At 53.3% G+C, this 17,613-nt stretch overlaps 34 pseudogenes; all 34 read left to right on the forward strand.

Moving 5' to 3' along the window:
• The first annotated feature begins 2,062 nt into the window (after nt 1–2,062).
• LOC137554217 (5S ribosomal RNA) lies at nt 2,063–2,181 on the forward strand (annotated as a pseudogene).
• Nucleotides 2,182–2,262: 81 nt separating this feature from the next.
• On the forward strand, nt 2,263–2,381 carry LOC137554269 (5S ribosomal RNA; annotated as a pseudogene).
• An 82-nt stretch (nt 2,382–2,463) lies between these two features.
• LOC137553495 (5S ribosomal RNA) lies at nt 2,464–2,582 on the forward strand (annotated as a pseudogene).
• A 275-nt stretch (nt 2,583–2,857) lies between these two features.
• On the forward strand, nt 2,858–2,976 carry LOC137549398 (5S ribosomal RNA; annotated as a pseudogene).
• Nucleotides 2,977–3,057: 81 nt separating this feature from the next.
• Nucleotides 3,058–3,176, forward strand: LOC137559506 (5S ribosomal RNA; annotated as a pseudogene).
• Nucleotides 3,177–3,257: 81 nt separating this feature from the next.
• On the forward strand, nt 3,258–3,376 carry LOC137552476 (5S ribosomal RNA; annotated as a pseudogene).
• An 81-nt stretch (nt 3,377–3,457) lies between these two features.
• Nucleotides 3,458–3,576, forward strand: LOC137554606 (5S ribosomal RNA; annotated as a pseudogene).
• Nucleotides 3,577–3,657: 81 nt separating this feature from the next.
• LOC137553445 (5S ribosomal RNA) lies at nt 3,658–3,776 on the forward strand (annotated as a pseudogene).
• Nucleotides 3,777–3,859: 83 nt separating this feature from the next.
• LOC137552570 (5S ribosomal RNA) lies at nt 3,860–3,978 on the forward strand (annotated as a pseudogene).
• An 82-nt stretch (nt 3,979–4,060) lies between these two features.
• Nucleotides 4,061–4,179, forward strand: LOC137552506 (5S ribosomal RNA; annotated as a pseudogene).
• A 281-nt stretch (nt 4,180–4,460) lies between these two features.
• On the forward strand, nt 4,461–4,579 carry LOC137552428 (5S ribosomal RNA; annotated as a pseudogene).
• Nucleotides 4,580–4,850: 271 nt separating this feature from the next.
• LOC137552435 (5S ribosomal RNA) lies at nt 4,851–4,969 on the forward strand (annotated as a pseudogene).
• Nucleotides 4,970–5,051: 82 nt separating this feature from the next.
• LOC137547875 (5S ribosomal RNA) lies at nt 5,052–5,170 on the forward strand (annotated as a pseudogene).
• Nucleotides 5,171–5,251: 81 nt separating this feature from the next.
• On the forward strand, nt 5,252–5,371 carry LOC137552037 (5S ribosomal RNA; annotated as a pseudogene).
• Nucleotides 5,372–5,453: 82 nt separating this feature from the next.
• On the forward strand, nt 5,454–5,572 carry LOC137554013 (5S ribosomal RNA; annotated as a pseudogene).
• An 83-nt stretch (nt 5,573–5,655) lies between these two features.
• Nucleotides 5,656–5,774, forward strand: LOC137552571 (5S ribosomal RNA; annotated as a pseudogene).
• An 82-nt stretch (nt 5,775–5,856) lies between these two features.
• Nucleotides 5,857–5,975, forward strand: LOC137553810 (5S ribosomal RNA; annotated as a pseudogene).
• An 80-nt stretch (nt 5,976–6,055) lies between these two features.
• On the forward strand, nt 6,056–6,174 carry LOC137554444 (5S ribosomal RNA; annotated as a pseudogene).
• Nucleotides 6,175–6,256: 82 nt separating this feature from the next.
• On the forward strand, nt 6,257–6,375 carry LOC137547732 (5S ribosomal RNA; annotated as a pseudogene).
• An 80-nt stretch (nt 6,376–6,455) lies between these two features.
• On the forward strand, nt 6,456–6,574 carry LOC137549134 (5S ribosomal RNA; annotated as a pseudogene).
• Nucleotides 6,575–6,845: 271 nt separating this feature from the next.
• Nucleotides 6,846–6,964, forward strand: LOC137552630 (5S ribosomal RNA; annotated as a pseudogene).
• Nucleotides 6,965–7,045: 81 nt separating this feature from the next.
• On the forward strand, nt 7,046–7,164 carry LOC137551079 (5S ribosomal RNA; annotated as a pseudogene).
• Nucleotides 7,165–7,246: 82 nt separating this feature from the next.
• Nucleotides 7,247–7,365, forward strand: LOC137549135 (5S ribosomal RNA; annotated as a pseudogene).
• An 81-nt stretch (nt 7,366–7,446) lies between these two features.
• LOC137548291 (5S ribosomal RNA) lies at nt 7,447–7,565 on the forward strand (annotated as a pseudogene).
• Nucleotides 7,566–7,646: 81 nt separating this feature from the next.
• On the forward strand, nt 7,647–7,765 carry LOC137553614 (5S ribosomal RNA; annotated as a pseudogene).
• Nucleotides 7,766–7,846: 81 nt separating this feature from the next.
• Nucleotides 7,847–7,965, forward strand: LOC137554456 (5S ribosomal RNA; annotated as a pseudogene).
• Nucleotides 7,966–8,047: 82 nt separating this feature from the next.
• On the forward strand, nt 8,048–8,166 carry LOC137548221 (5S ribosomal RNA; annotated as a pseudogene).
• An 83-nt stretch (nt 8,167–8,249) lies between these two features.
• Nucleotides 8,250–8,368, forward strand: LOC137554627 (5S ribosomal RNA; annotated as a pseudogene).
• Nucleotides 8,369–8,450: 82 nt separating this feature from the next.
• On the forward strand, nt 8,451–8,569 carry LOC137551752 (5S ribosomal RNA; annotated as a pseudogene).
• Nucleotides 8,570–8,648: 79 nt separating this feature from the next.
• LOC137554321 (5S ribosomal RNA) lies at nt 8,649–8,767 on the forward strand (annotated as a pseudogene).
• Nucleotides 8,768–8,848: 81 nt separating this feature from the next.
• LOC137551688 (5S ribosomal RNA) lies at nt 8,849–8,967 on the forward strand (annotated as a pseudogene).
• An 81-nt stretch (nt 8,968–9,048) lies between these two features.
• LOC137551588 (5S ribosomal RNA) lies at nt 9,049–9,167 on the forward strand (annotated as a pseudogene).
• An 82-nt stretch (nt 9,168–9,249) lies between these two features.
• On the forward strand, nt 9,250–9,368 carry LOC137549865 (5S ribosomal RNA; annotated as a pseudogene).
• An 82-nt stretch (nt 9,369–9,450) lies between these two features.
• LOC137549640 (5S ribosomal RNA) lies at nt 9,451–9,569 on the forward strand (annotated as a pseudogene).
• The last annotated feature ends 8,044 nt before the right edge of the window (nt 9,570–17,613 follow it).

Consider the following 17,613-nt stretch of genomic DNA (forward strand, 5'->3'; position numbering starts at 1 on the left):
GCGGCGCTCCCCGTGTGGCCGTACTGTGAGAATGTTAATTTTTGCATATGTAAATACCAGGAGACAGTTACATTGGAGGGGGCTGTGAGAAAGCGTGTGTATAATCTGAGTGTGGGGAATACTGAAGTCTAAGCTGATGACAGTCTAGCTAGGTAATCACAATACAATAGGGGGTTTAATCATCAAAACAAGTTAACTGCTGGGTAGAGGCAGGGCATAATTGTAAGGCATTAGTATTTATATAGCGCTGACATGTTCCACTGCCGCCACCCCCTGTTCCAGTTTTCAACTTACATGTGGACGAAGCCTTTGGGTACCCTCGGAGGGCCACTGAAGTACTCGGGTCTCCAGGTACTTCCAAAGATGAGCAGCTCCATACTAGAAGAACTGAAGAAGCAGCCGGCGGGATATTTGAACAAGGGCCCCTGCAGTGGAACGAGGGGACACAGAGGAACGGGAAGGCTATTAGGGATCCAGAATCTTCCCTCTTCTGAGGTGAGTATCTTACTTTTTTATGGCAGGTTACAGCTTTCCTTTTTAGGTTGGCACTCCACAATACAATATCAGCAACATCCTGTGTAAATAAACCTTCTAGCACTGTTCCTATGCTGTCCACTGACCAGTCCCATAATCCCTTGAGGGTGAAGCGAGTCATTCGATAGTAAGGCCCAACCGAACCCGGCACACACACAATATGGCCGCAAACTGTCAGCAGCTGCTGCTCATTACCCCTTGCAGTCACCTTCCACTGTCAGTCCCACAATTATTATGTAGCTCAGAAAAATATAAATTTCACTCATCTTCGGTCTGTGGATCCACACACACTGCACATTCCTCTTCACACACAGGCCCAACAGGGAGATGGAACATGATAGCTATCCTCTGATTCTTCTTAAAGGACCATTATCGCAAGACAATTTGAAAATTTAAAATGCATGTAAATACATAAATAAAAAGCACATTTCTCCCAGAGTAAAATGAGCTATAAATTACTTTTCTACTATGTTGCTGTCACTTACAGTTAGTAGCAGAAATCTGACAGAACTGACAGGATTTGGACCATTAGTCCATATCCTCATAGGGATTCTCAGCATGGCCTTTATAAAGACGCTCCCTGAAAAGGATTATTTTATTTGGGAGAAACGTACTTCTTATTTGTATGTGTTGACATATATTTTAAATTTACAACTTTCGCAATAGTGGTCCCTTTAAAGGACAACTGGAGAGAGAGGTATATTGAGGCTGCCATGTTTATTTCCTTTTTAAGCAATACGCATGCTGGGTGGGGGTGATACAGGCTGCCTATTAGTGGCATATTGTAAATGCATGCTGGGTAGTGGTGACACAGGCTGCCTATTAGTGGCATATTGTAAATGCATGCTGGGTGGGGGTGACACAGGCTGCCTATTAGTGGCATATTGTGTGTATGCATGCTGGGTGGGGGTGACACAGGCTGCCTATTAGTGGCATATTGTGTGTGCGCATGCTGGATGGGGGTGACACAGGCTGCCTATTAGTGGCATATTGTCTGAACGCATGCTGGGTGGGGGTGACACAGGCTGCCTATTAGTGGCATATTGTGTGGGCGCAGCTCAGTGGGGCTGACACAGGTTGCCTATTAGTGGCATATTGTGTGTGCGCATGCTGGGTGGGGGTGACACAGGCTGCCTATTAGTGACATATTGTGTGCGCATGCTGGGTGGGGGTGACAAAGGCTGCCTATTAGTGGCATATTGTGTGTGCATGCTGGGTGGGGGTGACACAGGCTGCCTATTAGTGGCATATTGTGTGTACGCATTCTGGGTGGGGGTGACACAGGTTGCCTATTAGTGGCATATTGTGTGCGCATGCTGGGTGGGCCTGACAAAGGCTGCCTATTAGTGGCATATTGTGTGTACGCATTCTGGGTGGGGGTGACACAGGCTGGCTATTAGTGGCATATTGTGTGCGCATGCCGGGTGGGGCCCAGGTGCTTCAGGCTTTTTTGGAGGTTTGCGGTCCAATGGCTATGAGCACGTGAGAAGCCTCACCCTCAAGGCACAGGAACGGCGACTTGGATTTCGCCTGCGGCCACACTAAGCCGAAAGCGCCCGCTCTCGTCAGATTGTGGAAGCTAAGTGGCTTCAGGCCTCGTTAGTAGCTGCGTGGGAGACTGGCTGTGAACCCCAGGTGCTGCAGGCATTTCATTGGGTTTGCAGTCCAATGGCTATGAGCACGTGGGAAGCCCCACCTTCAAGGCACAGGAACAGCGCCTTGGATTTTGCCTACGGCCACACTAAGCCGAAAGCGCCCGCTCTCGTCAGATCGCGGAAGCTAAGTGGCTTCAGGCCTGGTTAGTAGCTGCGTGGGAGAGTGGCTGTGAACCCCAGGTGCTGCAGGATTTTTTGGGGGGTTTGCGGTCCAATGGCTATGAGCACGTGGGAAGCCTCACTTTCAAGGCGCAGGAACGGCGCCTTGGATTTTGCCTGCGGCCACACTAAGCCGAAAGCGCCCGCTCTCGTTACATCGTGGAAGCTAAGCGGCTTCAGGCCTGGTTAGTAGCTGTGTGGGAGACTGGCTGTGAACCCCAGGTGCTGCAGGCATTTCTTTGGGTTTGCAGTTCAATGGCTATAAGCACATGGGAAGCCTCACCTTCAAGGCGCAGGAACAGCGCCTTGGATTTTGCCTGCGGCCACACTAAGCCGAAAGCTCTCGTCAGATCGTGGAAGCTAAGTGGCTTCAGGTCTGGTTAGTAGCTGCGTGGGAGACCGGCTGTGAACCCCAGGTGCTGCACGGTTTGTTTTGGGTTTGCGGTCCAATGGCTATGAGCACGTGGGAAGCCTCACCTTCAAGGCGCAGGAACGGCGCCTTGGATTTCGCCTGCAGCCACACTAAGCCGAAAGGGCCTGCTCTCGTCAGATCGCGGAAGCTAAGCGGCTTCAGGCCTGGTTAGTAGCTGCGTGGGAGACCGGCTGTGAACCCCAGGTGCTGCAGGCTTTTTTTGGGGTTTGCGGTCCAATGGCTATGAGCACGTGGGAAGCCTCACCTTCAAGGCGCAGGAACGGCGCCTTGTATTGTGCCTGCGGCCACACTAAGCCGAAAGCGCCCGCTCTCGTCAGATTGCGGAAGTTAAGTGGCTTCAGGCCTGGTTAGTAGCTGCGTGGGAGACCGGCTGTGAACCCCAGGTGCTGCAGGCTTGTTTTTCGGTTTGCGGTCCAATGGCTATGAGCACGTGGGAAGCCTCACCCTCAAGGCGCAGGAACGGCGACTTGGATTTTGCCTGCGGCCACACTAAGCTGAAAGCGCCCGCTCTCGTTAGATCGTGGAAGGTAAGCGGCTTCAGGCCTGGTTAGTAGCTGTGTGGGATACCGGCTGTGAACCTCAGGTGCTGCAGGCATTTCTTTGGGTTTGCAGTCCAATGGCTATGAGCACGTGGGAAGCCTCACTTTCAAGGTGCAGGAACGGCGCCTTGGATTTCGCCTGCGACCACACTAAGCTGAAAGGGCCCGCTCACGTTAGATCGCAGAAGCGAAGTGGCTTCAGGCCTGGTTAGTAGCTGCGTGGGAGACTGGCTGTGAACCCCAGGTGCTGCAGGCTTTTTTTTGGGTTTGCGGTCCAATGGCTATGAGCACGTGGGAAGCCTCACCTTCAAGGCGCAGGAACGGGGCCTTGGATTTTGCCTGCGGCCACACTAAGCCGAAAGCACCCGCTTTAGTCAGATTGCGAAAGCTAAGCAGCTTCAGGCCTGGTTAGTAGCTGTGTGGGAGACCGGCTGTGAACCCCAGGTGCTGCAGGCTTTTTTTGGGGATTTGCGGTCCAATGGCTATGAGCACGTGGGAAGCCTCACCTTCAAGGCGCAGGAACGGCGCCTTGGATTTTTGCCTGCGGCCACACTAAGCCGAAAGCGCCCGCTCTCGTCAGATCGTGGATGCTAAGCGGCTTCAGGCCTGGTTAATAGCTGCGTGGGAGACCGGCTGTGAATCCCAGGTGCTGCAGACTTTTTTTTTGGGTTTGCGGTCCAATGGCTATGAGCACTTGGGAAGCCTCACCTTCAAGGCGCAGGAACGGCGCCTTGGATTTCGCCTGCGGCCACACTAAGCCGAAAGCGCCCGCTCTTGTCAGATCGTGGAAGCTAAGTGGCTTCAGGCCTGGTTAGTAGCTGCGTGGGAGACTGGCTGTGAACCCCAGGTGCTGCAGGCTTTTTTTGGGTATGCGGTCCAATGGCTATGAGCACGTGGGAAGCCTCACCTTCAAGGCGCAGGAACGGCGCCTTGGATTTCGCCTGTGGCCACACTAAGCCGAAAGCGCCCGCTTTAGTCAGATTGCGAAAGCTAAGCAGCTTCAGGCCTCGTTAGTAGCTGCGTGGGAGACTGGCTGTGAACTCCAGGTGCTGCAGGCTTTTTTGGGGGGTTTGCGGTCCAATGGCTATGAGCACGTGGGAAGCCTCACCTTCAAGGCGCAGGAACGGTGCCTTGGATTTTTCCTGCGGCCACACTAAGCCGAAAGCGCCCACTCTCGTCAGATCGCGGAAGCTAAGCGGCTTCAGGCCTGGTTAGTAGCTGCGTGGGAGACCGGCTGTGAACCCCAGGTGATGCAGGCATTTCTTTGGGTTTGCTTTCCAATGGCTATGAGCACGTGGGAAGCCTCACCTTCAAGGCGCAAGAACGGTGCCTTGGATTTCACCTCCAGCCACACTAAGCCGAAAGCGTCATATTGCGGAAGCTAAGCGGCTTCAGGCCTGGTTAGTAGCTGCATGGGAGACTGGCTGTGAACCCCAGGTGCTGTAGGCTTTTTTTGGGGTTTGCGGTCCAATGGCTATGAGCACGTGGGAAGCCTCACCTTCAAGGCGCAGGAACAGCGCCTTGGATTTTGACTGCGGCCACACTAAACCGAAAATGCCCGCTCTCGTCAGATCGCGGAAGCTAAATGGCTTCAGGCCTGGTTAGTAGCTGCGTGGGAGACCGGCTGTGAACTCCAGGTGCTGCAGGCTTTTTTTTTTGGTTTGCGGTCCAATGGCTATGAGCATGTGGGAAGCCTCACCTTCAAGGCGCAGGAACGGCGCCTTGGATTTCGCCTGCGGCCAAACTAAGCCGAAAGCGCCCGCTCTCGTCAGATCGCGGAAGCTAAGTGGCTTCAGGCCTGGTTAGTAGCTGCGTGGGAGACTGGCTGTGAACCCCAGGTGCTGCAGGCTTTTTTTGGGGTTTGCGGTCCAATGGCTATGAGCACGTGGGAAGCCTCACCTTCAAGGGGCAGGAACGGCGCCTTGGATTTTGCCTGCGGCCACACTAAGCCGAAAGCGCCCGCTCTCATCAGATTGCGGAAGCTAAACGGCTTTAGGCCTGGTTGGTTAGCTGTGTGGGAGACCGGCTGTTAACTCCAGGTGCTGCAGGCTTTTTTTTGGGCCTTGCGGTCCAATGGCTATGAGCACGTGGGAAGCCTCACCTTCAAGGCGCAGGAACGGGGCCTTGGATTTTGCCTGCGGCCACACTAAGCCGAAAGCGCCCGCTTTAGTCAGATTGCGAAAGCTAAGCAGCTTCAGGCCTGGTTAGTAGCTTCGTGGGAGACCGGCTGTGAACCCCAGGTGCTGCAGGCTTTTTTTGGGGATTTGCGGTCCAATGGCTATGAGCACGTGGGAAGCCTCACCTTCAAGGCGCAGGAACGGCGCCTTGGATTTTTGCCTGCGGCCACACTAAGCCGAAAGCGCCCGCTCTCGTCAGATCGTGGATGCTAAGCGGCTTCAGGCCTGGTTAATAGCTGCGTGGGAGACCGGCTGTGAATCCCAGGTGCTGCAGACTTTTTTTTTGGGTTTGCGGTCCAATGGCTATGAGCACTTGGGAAGCCTCACCTTCAAGGCGCAGGAACGGCGCCTTGGATTTCGCCTGCGGCCACACTAAGCCGAAAGCGCCAGCTCTTGTCAGATCGTGGAAGCTAAGTGGCTTCAGGCCTGGTTAGTAGCTGTGTGGGAGACTGGCTGTGAACCCCAGGTGCTGCAGGCTTTTTTTGGGTATGCGGTCCAATGGCTATGAGCACGTGGGAAGCCTCACCTTCAAGGCGCAGGAACGGCGCCTTGGATTTCGCCTGTGGCCACACTAAGCCGAAAGCGCCCGCTTTAGTCAGATTGCGAAAGCTAAGCAGCTTCAGGCCTGGTTAGTAGCTGCGTGGGAGACTGGCTGTGAACTCCAGGTGCTGCAGGCTTTTTTGGGGGGTTTGCGGTCCAATGGCTATGAGCACGTGGGAAGCCTCACCTTCAAGGCGCAGGAACGGTGCCTTGGATTTTTCCTGCGGCCACACTAAGCCGAAAGCGCCCGCTCTCGTCAGATCGCGGAAGCTAAGCGGCTTCAGGCCTGGTTAGTAGCTGCGTGGGAGACTGGCTGTGAACCCCAGGTGCTGCAGGCTTTTTTTGGGTATGCGGTCCAATGGCTATGAGCACGTGGGAAGCCTCACCTTCAAGGCGCAGGAACGGCGCCTTGGATTTTTCCTGCGGCCACACTAAGCCGAAAGCGCCCGCTCTCGTCAGATCGCGGAAGCTAAGCGGCTTCAGGCCTGGTTAGTAGCTGCGTGGGAGACCGGCTGTGAACCCCAGGTGATGCAGGCATTTCTTTGGGTTTGCTTTCCAATGGCTATGAGCACGTGGGAAGCCTCACCTTCAAGGCGCAGGAACGGTGCCTTGGATTTCACCTCCAGCCACACTAAGCCGAAAGTGTCATATTGCGGAAGCTAAGCGGCTTCAGGCCTGGTTAGTAGCTGCATGGGAGACTGGCTGTGAACCCCAGGTGCTGTAGGCTTTTTTTGGGGTTTGCAGTCCAATGGCTATGAGCACGTGGGAAGCCTCACCTTCAAGGCGCAGGAACGGCGCCTTGGATTTTGACTGCGGCCACACTAAACCGAAAATGCCCGCTCTCGTCAGATCGCGGAAGCTAAATGGCTTCAGGCCTGGTTAGTAGCTGTGTGGGAGACCGGCTGTGAACCCCAGGTGCTGCAGGCTTTTTTTTGGGTTTGCGGTCTAATGGCTATGAGCACGTGGGAAGCCTCACCATCAGGGCGCAGGAACGGCGCCTTGGATTTTGCCTGTGGCCACACTAAGCCGAAAGCGCCCGCTCTCGTCAGATCGCGGAAGCTAAATGGTTTCAGGCCTGGTTAGTAGCTGCGTGGGAGACTGGCTGTGAACTCCAGGTGCTGCAGGCTTTTTTGGGGGGTTTGCGGTCCAATGGCTATGAGCACGTGGGAAGCCTCACCTTCAAGGCGCAGGAACGGTGCCTTGGATTTTTCCTGCGGCCACACTAAGCCGAAAGCGCCCGCTCTCGTCAGATCGCGGAAGCTAAGCGGCTTCAGGCCTGGTTAGTAGCTGCGTGGGAGACCGGCTGTGAACCCCAGGTGATGCAGGCATTTCTTTGGGTTTGCTTTCCAAGGGCTATGAGCACGTGGGAAGCCTCACCTTCAAGGCGCAGGAACGGTGCCTTGGATTTTTCCTGCGGCCACACTAAGCCGAAAGCGCCCGCTCTCGTCAGATCGCGGAAGCTAAGCGGCTTCAGGCCTGGTTAGTAGCTGCGTGGGAGACCGGCTGTGAACCCCAGGTGCTGTAGGCATTTCTTTGGGTTTGCGGTCCAATGGCTATGAGCACGTGGGAAGCCTCACCTTCAAGGCTCAGTAACGGCGCCTTGGATTTCGCCTGCGGCCACACTAAGCCGAATGCGCCCGCTCTCGTCAGATCGCGGAAGCTAAACGGCTTCAGGCGTGGTTAGTAGCTGCTTGGGAGATTGGCTGTGAACCCCAGGCGCTGCAGGCTTTTTTTTGGGTTTGCGGTCCAATGGCTATGAGCACGTGGGAAGCCTCACCTTCAAGGCGCAGGAACGGCGCCTTGGATTTCGCCTGCGGCCACACTAAGCCAAAAGTGCCTGCTCTTGTCAGATCGCGGAAGCTAAGTGGCTTCAGGCCTGATTAGTAGCTGCGTGGGAGTGTGGCTGTGAACCCCAGGTGCTGCAGGCTTTTTTGGGGGGTTTGCGGTCCAATGGCTATGAGCACGTGGGAAGCCTCACCTTCAAGGCGCAGGAACGGCGCCTTGGAGTTCGCCTGCGGCCAAACTAAGCCGAAAGCGCCCGCTCTCGTCAGATCGCGGAAGCTAAGCGGCTTCAGGCCTGGTTAGTAGCTGCGTGGGAGACTGGCTGTGAACCCCAGGTGCTGCAGACTTTTTTTTTGGAGTTTGCGGTCCAATGGCTATGAGCACGTGGGAAGCCTCACTTTCAAGGCGCAGGAACGGCGCCTTGGATTTTGCCTGAGGCCACACTAAGCCAAAAGCACCTGCTTTAGTCAGATCGTGGAAGCTAAGCAGCTTCAGGCCTGGTTAGTAGCTTTGTGGGAGACCGGCTGTGAACCCCAGGTGCTGCAGGCTTTTTTTGGGGGTTTGCGGTCCAATGACTATGAGCACGTGGGAAGCCTCACCTTCAAGGCGCAGGAACGGTGCCTTGGATTTTTCCTGCGGCCACACTAAGCCGAAAGCGCCCGCTCTCGTCAGATCGCGGAAGCTAAGCGGCTTCAGGCCTGGTTAGTAGCTGCGTGGGAGATTGGCTGTGAACCCCAGGTGCTGTAGGCTTTTTTGGGGGTTTGCGGTCCAATGGCTATGCACGTGGGAAGCCTCACCTTCAAGGCGCAGGAACGGCGCCTTGGATTTTGACTGCGGCCACACTAAACCGAAAGCGCCCGCTCTTGTCAGATCGCGGAAGCTAAATGGCTTCAGGCCTGGTTAGTAGCTGCGTGGGAGATTGGCTGTGAACCCCAGGTGCTGCAGGCTTTTTTTTGGGTTTGCGGTCCAATGGCTATGAGCACGTGGGAAGCCTCACCTTCAAGGCTCAGGAACGGCGCCTTGGATTTCGCCTGCGGCCACACTAAGCCGAAAGCGCCCGCTCTCATCAGATCGCGGAAGCTAAACGGCTTCAGGCGTGGTTAGTAGCTGCGTGGGAGATTGGCTGTGAACCCCAGGTGCTGCAGGCTTTTTTTTGGGTTTGCGGTCCAATGGCTATGAGCACGTGGGAAGCCTCACCTTCAAGGCGCAGGAACGGCGCCTTGAAATTCGCCTGCGGCCAAACTAAGCCGAAAGCGCCCGCTCTCGTCAGATCGTGGAAGCTAAGTGGCTTTAGGCCTGGTTAGTAGCTGCGTGGGAGACTGGCTGTGAACCCTGGGTGCTGCAGGCTTTTTTTGGGAGTTTGCGGTCCAATGGCTATGAGCACGTGGGAAGCCTCACCTTCAAGGCGCAGGAACGGCGCCTTGGATTTTGCCTGCGGCCACACTAAGCCAAAAGCGTCCGCTCTCGTCAGATCGCGGAAGCTAAATGGCTTCAGGCCTGGTTAGTAGCTGCGTGGGAGACTGGCTGTGAACTCCAGGTGCTGCAGGCTTTTTTGGGGGGTTTGCGGTCCAATGGCTATGAGCACGTGGGAAGCCTCACCTTCAAGGCGCAGGAACGGCGCCTTGGATTTTGCCTGCGGCCACACTAAGCCGAAAGCGCCCGCTCTCGTCAGATCGCGGAAGCTAAGCTGCTTCAGGCCTGGTTAGTAGCTGCGTGGGAGACTGGCTGTGAACCCCGGGTGCTGCAGGCTTTTTCTTTGGGTTTGCGGTCCAATGGCTATGAGCACGTGGGAAGCCTCACCTTCAAGGCGCAGGAACGGCACCTTGGATTATGCCTGTGGCCACACTAAGCCGAAAGCACCCGCTCTCGTCAGATTGCGGAAGCTACGCGGCTTCAGGCTTGGTTAGTAGCTGTGTGGGAGACCGGCTGTGAACCTGTGGGGGTGACACAGTTTGCCGATTAGTGGCATATTGTGTGCACATGCTGGGTGGGGGTGACACAGGTTGCCTATTAGTGGCATATTGTGTGTACGCATGCTGGGTGGGGTTGACTAGAGTTGGGCGAACAGTTCGGCTGTGTTAGCCGAACTGCAGCCGAACTGTTCGGCTGCCCAACCTGTCATTTCGCTGTGGCTCTTACTACTTCCGGGTCGCAATGACCCGAAGTAGTACTTCTGCGCTGGCCCGGCGGAGCGCGTCCTAGATCGCACTCCCGTTGCCGGGCACTCTCTGCGCATGTGTGTGACGTCATGAGTGACGTCACACACATGCGCAGAGTGCCCGGCGACGGGAGCGCGATCTAGGACGCGCTCCGCCGGGCCAGCGCAGACGTACTACTCCGGGTCATTGCGACCCGGAAGTAGTAAGAGCCACAGCGAAATGACAGGTTGGGCAGGCGAACAGTTCGGCTAACACAGCCGAACTGTTCGCCCAACTCTAGGGTTGACACAGGCTCTCTAATAGTGGCATATTGTGTGTGCGCATGCTGGGTGAGGGGGTGACACAGGCTGCCTATCAGTGGCATATTGTGTGTATGCATGCTGGGTGGGGGTGACACAGGTTGCCTATTAGTGGCATATTGTGTGTGCATGCTGGGTGGGGGTGACACAGTTTGCCTATTAGTGGCATATTGTGTGTGCGCATGCTGGATGGGGGTGACACGGGTTGCCTATTAGTGGCATATTGTGTGTGCGCATGCTGGGTGGGGGTGACACAGGTTGCCTATTAGTGGCATATTGTGTGAGCGCATGCTGGGTGGGGGTGACAGAGACTGCCTATCAGTGGCATATTGTGTGCACATGCTGGGTGGGGGTGACACAGGCTGCCAATTAGTGGCATATTGTGTGTGCACATGCGGGGTGGGGGTGACACAGGCTGCCTATCAGTGGCATATTGTGTGTATGCATGCTGGGTGGGGGTGACACAGGTTGCCTATTAGTGGCATATTGTGTGTGCATGCTGGGTGGGGGTGACACAGTTTGCCTATTAGTGGCATATTGTGTGTGCGCATGCTGGATGGGGGTGACACGGGTTGCCTATTAGTGGCATATTGTGTGTGTGCGCATGCTGGGTGGGGGTGACACAGGTTGCCTATTAGTGGCATATTGTGTGAGCGCATGCTGGGTGGGGGTGACACAGGCTGCCAATTAGTGGCATATTGTGTGTGCACATGCGGGGTGGGGGTGACACAGGTTGCCTATTAGTGGTATATTGTATGCGCATGCTGGGTGGGGGTGACACAGGATGCCTATTAGTGGCATATTGTGTGGGCACATTCTGGGTGGGGGTGACACAGGCTGCATATTAGTGGCATATTGTGTGTGCATGCTGGGTGGGGGTGACACAAGCTGCCTATTAGTGGCATATTGTGTACGCATGCTGGGTGGGGGGACACAGGCTGCCTATTAGTGGCATATTGTGTGTACGCATGCTGGGTGGGGGTGACACAGGCTGCCTATTAGTGGCATATTGTGTGCGCATGCTGGGTGGGGGTGACACAGGCTGTCTATTAGTGGCATATTGTGTGCGCATGCTTGGTGGGGGTGACACAGGCTTCCTATTAGTGGCATATTGTGTGCACATGCTGGGTGGGGGTGACACAGTTTGCCGATTAGTGGCATATTGTGTGCACATGCTGGGTGGAGGTGACACAGGCTGCCTATTAGTAGCATATTGTGTGGGCGCATGCTGGGTGGGGCACAGGCTGCCTACTAGTGGCATAATGTGTTGCCGCATGCTGGGAGGGGGTGACACAGGCTGCCTATTAGTGGCATATTGTGTCGGCGCGTGCTGGGTGGGGGTGACACTGGTTGCCTATTAGTGGCATATTGTGTGTACGCATGCTGGGTTGGGGTGACACAGGCTGCCTATTAGTGACATATTGTGTGTGCATGCTGGGTGGGGGTGACATAGGTTGCTTATTAGTGGCATATTGTGTGTACGCATGCTGGGTGGGGGTGACACAGGCTGCCTATTAGTGGCATATTGTGTGTGCATGCTGGGTGGGGGTGACACAGGTTGCCTATTAGTGGCATATTGTGTGAGCGCATGCTGAGATGAGGGTGACACAGGCTGCCTATTAGTGGCATATTGTGTGTGCATGCTGGGTGGCGGTGACACAGGTTGCCTATTAGTGGCATATAGTGTGCACATGCTGGGTGGGGGTGACACAGGCTGCTTATTAGTGGCATATTGTGTACGCATGCTGGGTGGGGGTGACACAGGCTGCCTATTAGTGGCATATTGTGTGGGCGCATGCTGGGTGGGGGTGACACAGGTTGCCTATTAGTGGCATATTGTGTGCGCATGCTGAGGTGAGGGTGACACAGGCTGCCTATTAGTGGCATATTGTGTGAGCGCATGCTGGGTGGGGGTGACACAGGTTGCCTATTAGTGGCATATTGTGTGAGCGCATGCTGGGTGGGGGTGACACAGTTTCCCTATTAGTGGCATATTGTGTGACACAGGTTTCCTATTAGTGGCATATTGTGTGAGCGCATGCTGGGTGGGGGTGACACAGGTTGCCTATTAGTGGCATATTGTGTGGGCGCATGCTGGGTGGGGGTGACACAGGTTGCCTATTAGTGGCATATTGTGTGGGCGCATGCTGGGTGGGGGTGACACAGGTTGCCTATTAGTGGCATATTGTGTGGGCGCATGCTGGGTGGGGGTGACACAGGTTGCCTATTAGTGGCATATTGTGTGGGCACATGCTGGGTGGGGGTGACTCAGGTTGCCTATTAGTGGCATATTGTGTGGGCGCATGCTGGGTGCGGGTGACACAGGCTGACTAAAAGTGTTGATCGAACACTAAAATATTCCGGTTCAAACGTCGCCCTGATATTCGGCATGTTCGGGCCGAATTCCGAACCCAATGCAAGTAAATGGGGACTCAAATATTTCTGCTTTGCAGGCCAGAAAAAAACATAAAAAATGAGGAAAACTTATGCAAAATGGCTTGGGAATAGTGTGTGTGTGTGTGTGTGTGTGGGGGGGGGGGGGGGGGGGGGTGTCCCTGATGACATCAAAATGGGCCCTGATGACATCACAATAGCCAGAAAAGCATAAATAGGATGCTCTGGAGTCTCTTGAAGCAGATGATGTTAGACCTCTGGGGGCTCCTGGACTGTGTTAGGTGTGCAAGGTGTCTTGCAAGGCGGCTATGGTAACAAAAAGTGCAGTTAGTTAATTATGGTATTTTTTTTTCTTAGGATGGCTACCTTAGCTTAATATAGTAGGTTATATTTGTTGTTTAGTTAATTATTGTAGATTGGTTTTTGTTGGTTGGATAAAAAATTATAGCTAGCTTCCAACTGACATTTATGCTCCATCTCTCCTTCTATTAACGCATTTCTGAGTTTATTTGTTTGGCTGGAACTACTATTATTTGCTTAGTGTAGGCAGCCTATTCTTCCTCATCTTACAATGGGGATGATTAAAATGAACCAGCCTGTTAGAGAGAATGAGCAAAGAAAACCTGTTGCTGAACTCTGGGGTGTACCGCTCGGTGAAGCACAGAGAGGTCTGATTACCGGTGATCTGCAGTATCACGGGAAATACAGACGTATACCAGATTATATGTGATCTGCAGTATCACCGATAATCCAATATACTAGCTAACCTCTGGTCACCTGAGTAGAGTGTAGTGATTGGTGCAACAGTAATACAGAGGACAAGCCTCAGTGCAGCGAGGAGAACTGCACCGATCCCTTCCGCAGGTCTGAGTTCTCCAAGACGGGAGGAGTCAGACTGACGGTGGGAAGGAAAGTCCGAAAGTGACACTCAGGCGGAAGTGTCACTAACGGGACGGGGAACCGCTTCAAATCGTGAGGTCGGTTCTCGAGGTCGGACAAGCTAGGTTGTAACCAGACGGGCAGATAAGTACAATATCAGTAGGCAAAGACGGAGTCAAAGTACAGGCAGGGTTCAGCAGCGGGGTATCAGAAATATCGGAGTACAAAATCAGGAGGCAGAGGCGGAGTCAAAGTACAGGCAGGGTTCAGCAACGGGGTATCAGATATAACGAGGTACAAGGTCAGAGTTCAGGAGGATAGTCGAGGCAGGCAAAAGGTCATAACAGATAATCACAATCAAACTAGTACTTTAAGCTATCAACAGAATCTAGCTTAGTGTAGGATTACAGCTCCAGCTGGTCCCGGCACACTAACTGATCTGACTACGGATCTGGGTGCTCCCACATGTGTGAACGCAACGCCAGACAAGGAACAAGTGAACAGCCAGCTGTATATATACACGGAGGCCTCTCCAGCACCTCCCTAAGTGCTGGACCAATCAGGATGGGAGCCAGAGTCAGCTGACCAACCTGGTCAGCTGACTCATCTCTGGCTTACATAAATTCTTCCTGAGTGCGTGCGCGCGCGTCACTCTAAACCCTGAGGGACTACGAGTCCCAGCCACAACTGCCCCGCTCTGCGGTGTCTCCGCAGCGGGGGCATGCGGACCAACCGCCACGTCTGATGCGGCGGTTTCCCCGCTCTTCATGCGTCCCTGCACGGAGACAGCCGCCTCATGCTGAGGAGAGGCGGCTGCCTCTCCGTGTGTGTGGCGCGTGTGTGCGCGGAAAGAGCCGCCTGCCGCTGGATCATGGCGGCGGCTCTTCCGCGTTCTCACAGTACCCCGCCCCCCCGAGGAGTGGACTCCGGACAGCTCCTTCCAGGTTTCTCTGGATGTAAAGCATGAAACTCCCTCACTAAGTCATCCGCATGCATACGGTTCTCAGGTACCCATTGCCTCTCCTCAATGCCGTACCCTTTCCAATGTACGAGGTACTGTACCAGGCGTGAATCAGGCGTGAATCTAAAACTTTTTCCACTTCATATTCAGGTTGAGCATCTACCAACACGGGAGGAGGAGGAGCAGGGCCCACCTGGACTGCGGGTTTAAGAAGGGATACATGGAAGGACCTTACCCCCCGCATGCAGGTGGGAAGGTCAATGGTATAGGTAACTTTGTTAATTTTCCTGATTACCGGGAATGGACCCACAAACCTGGGACCAAGTTTGTCAGAAGGTTGTTTCAATGTCAGGTGGCGAGTTGACACCCAAACCAAATCTCCTGGTTGAAAATTCCACTCTAATGAGCGTCTTTTGTCAGCCTGACTTTTCTGACTCTGAAATGCTTTCACAAGGTTGTCCTTTATGGTCCACCACATGTCCCTAAATGTCTTCTGCCAAACCTCCAAGGCTGGGAACGGACTGGACACCACCGGCAATGGAGAAAACTTAGGTAACTTCCCGGTCACTATCTGGAATGGACAAAAACCCGAGGAAGAACTCTTTAAGTTATTGTGTGCAAACTCTGCGTAGGGCAATAACTTGACCCAATCGCTCTGCGCTTCAGCCACGTAACAACGTAAAAATTGCTCTAACGATTGGTTGACCCTCTTAGTTTGGCCATTTGTCTGTGGGTGGTAGCCCGACGAAAATGACAGCCCCATGCCCATCTGGTGACAGAATGCCCTCCAAAATTTTGAGACAAACTGGACTCCCCGATCGGAAACTATGTCTTCCGGAATGCCATGCAACCGAAAGATATGGACGATGAATAAGTCGGCCAATTCCTGGGCCGAGGGGAGTCCTTTCAAGGGCACGAAATGGGCCATTTTACTAAAGCGGTCGACTACCACCCATATGACCGACTTGCCCTCTGACCTAGGAAGCTCCCCCACAAAATCCATGGACAAATGGGTCCACGGCTCACTCGGGGTGGGCAAAGGCTGCAGAGTACCTACAGATGCCAGCCGGGAGGGTTTGCTTTTTGCGCACACCGCACATTCCCTAACAAATTCTTTGCAGTCAGCTGCCAGAGAGGGCCACCACGCACACCTGGCCAAGAGATCCTGCGTTCTAGACGCCCCAGGATGTCCCGAATTCTTGTGTGAGTGGACCATCTCCAAAATCTGGAGACGGAAGGGCAATGGGATAAATAACACTCCCTCAGGTTTCCCTTCTGGGACATCCTGTTGGAAAGGACCCAAAACTTCTTTCCAGTTCTCCCAAGTCTCGGTAGCGGCTAACACCAACTTTCGTGGAATAATGGATTCAGGAATCGAGGGCTGTGCTGTCTCCGGCTCGAAACACCTAGAAAGTGCGTCTGCCTTGGTATTTTTACTGCCTGGAGTGAAAGTAATTACGAATGTGAACCTCGAAAAAAATAGCGACCATCGAGCTTGTCGAGGACTTAACCTTTTAGCCCCCTCGATGTACTCGAGATTCTTGTGGTCGGTATAAACCGTAATCGTGTGCTCTGCTCCTTCCAGCCAATGACGCCACTCTTCGAAGGCTAGCTTGATAGCTAGAAGCTCCCTATTGCCTATATCGTAGTTTCTCTCGGCCGGAGAGAACCTCCGGGAAAAATAGGCACATGGATGTAATCTCCCCTGAAGACCTGAACGTTGAGACAGCACAGCCCCTACCCCAACCTCTGAGGCGTCTACCTCGACTATTGTTAGGAACCTGTTCAGGACTTGATCTACCTGCTGGTGGCAGTGTGTGCGGGACTTATGTACTTTCTATATCCACCACTAGGGGGCTGTGCACTTCATGTCATCAAACTTGCAATCCTCAGTCTTACCTGCAGATGGCATCAGACTCTGGAGTTTCTTGGGACTTCCACCTCCTGCCAGCAGAGGTCAACCTGCTTGGGACTTTGCAGGCCGATCTGCTGACACACCCAATGCTCACCTTACTTAAGACCAGCTCTCATTACAGCAGGTGCCAGAACATCACATAGCTTCCCCTGTGCTTGCTGAACTCTGGTCTCCTGTGTTTCTGGTCCTCTGTATCCCTGGTTCTATTCTGATTATCCGGTATATGATTTATGGCTAGCCTCTGACCTTGCTTCTGTGTTGCGATCTTGTACTGCGATCTGATGTGTAAATATATTGTATGTATTTTGTATATATACCTGTATATTGTTTCTGTGTGTATTCCTCAATTAAGTGTATATATTGTATAGTTGTTTATGACTTCTTAGTTAGACTAGTTAGGGTTTTGGTTGCACTATTCATTGTTTGTATATACACTGTGTGGTTGTGCTTAATAAACACCATTCACTTATTTCCGTGTTCAGCCTCGTTATATCCTGCTGCAAACAGTGATCACCTGTGCTTGCTCTGTGGGGTTTGTAACAGTATGTTCTGGCCATTCTGATCACTGCAGCTTGATATATATCAAAGGGCTGATAAAACTTCCTGTCTGTGAAGTTTATCCACTCAGTCATTCATAATGAACTCCAGTGAGATGTACTATTATATGTTGCTGGCTGATGAGGAGGGAGATCACTGCAGACAGATTTTCTCTGAGTATCCCAAGAATGATCTCCTCCACCTGATCAATCAGCTGCAGGATAATGTGCAGCAAGGTGTGTTCTGCAGACAAGAGGTCCAGCCATTGCTAGAAATCTGGAGCAATCTGTCAGTTTCTGGTTATACTAGCAATGATCTGGATCCACCTTATGATCTGACAATGGTGGAGATGTTACTTGATTTATTGGAGGATGATGAGGATTACTTTTTTGAATATTATTCCAACAAATCTAAAGAGTTCCGTTTGGAATGTTCCAACTCTGTTTTGTGTCTGTCTAACAGGAGGGTTTGTAGTTTTGAAATGATTGCTCCTCTAGTTGGTGCATGGAATAAAATATCTTTCATATGTGACAACCCTGATTTTCACCCTGTCACTACCTCCTCTCCTCTGTTCTCTGACCAGAGTTCACAGCACTTAGTCATGAGTAAACAGCCTGTATACCAGTTACCCATAGCAACCACCTCCAAGG

The sequence above is a fragment of the Hyperolius riggenbachi genome, chromosome 2 (genome assembly GCF_040937935.1).
Source record: "Hyperolius riggenbachi isolate aHypRig1 chromosome 2, aHypRig1.pri, whole genome shotgun sequence".
NCBI classification, from domain to species: Eukaryota; Metazoa; Chordata; class Amphibia; order Anura; family Hyperoliidae; genus Hyperolius; species Hyperolius riggenbachi.